The sequence below is a fragment of the Triticum dicoccoides genome, chromosome 4A, assembly GCF_002162155.2.
Source record: "Triticum dicoccoides isolate Atlit2015 ecotype Zavitan chromosome 4A, WEW_v2.0, whole genome shotgun sequence".
Classification (NCBI taxonomy): Eukaryota; Viridiplantae; Streptophyta; class Magnoliopsida; order Poales; family Poaceae; genus Triticum; species Triticum dicoccoides.
This window is the reverse complement of record NC_041386.1, coordinates 396251022-396251965: the sequence shown is the minus strand read 5'-3', so window position 1 is coordinate 396251965 and position 944 is coordinate 396251022.

Here is a 944-nt window from a genome sequence, read left to right as displayed (position 1 = left end):
GCGCTTCAAGCACCAGCTAATAGCCACTGCAAGGAGCCTGAAAAAGAAACAACAACAGCTTCAAGATGATCAAGATCTGCTCAATGATAGATGGACTGATGTCCTGGCAGCCGAGGAATACGGCCTTAAGCGCCCAGCCAAAAGTTACCCGAAGCACAAATTGCTACCTCAGTTCGATGACAAGGTGTTGGAGCCAGTACCATCATCGTGCAATGCGGCTGACCGACCAACACATGGTTGGGATAAAGCGGCAACTCAAGCCGAACACCACCCTGCCCTGCCTCACCGTAAAGGCAGAGATAAAACAGCTCAGGGAGACACATATGACCTACGGCAGGACTTGGACAATAGAGCAGGTCAGAACAGATCGATCTATGGATCACGGGGACGTGCCCCGACACGCGATAATGGCTATCTAGCCAGACGCAATAGTCATACTCACACACGAGCCGAGAACTGCAGAGGGAATCCATCCGAGCTAGGTCGCGACAAGGCCCGATATAGAGGCGCCGCTCACCCACTTTGCTTCACCGACGATGTAATGGAGCATGAATTCCCAGAAGGGTTTAAAATCATAAACATCGAATGATACCATGGGACAACAGACCCCGCAGTATGGATCGAGGACTTTCTTCTTCACATTCATATGGCCCGCGGCGATGATCTCCATGCCACCAAATACCTCCCACTAAAACTCAAAGGACCAGCCCGACACTGGTTGAACAGTGTGCCTGAAAACTCCATCGGCAGTTGGGAGGATTTGGAAGAGGCCTTCCTTGACAACTTTCAAGGTACACTCCTGACAAACCAGCCAATCACACCAATAGAGACTATTGGGTTTTCAAATAGGCCGACAAGTTAAATGTCGAGAACAAGGAGAAGGGGTGAAAAGCGAGGACGATGATGAGGAGCCCTGGCCACCGAACATAGGGAGACAGAAGAAG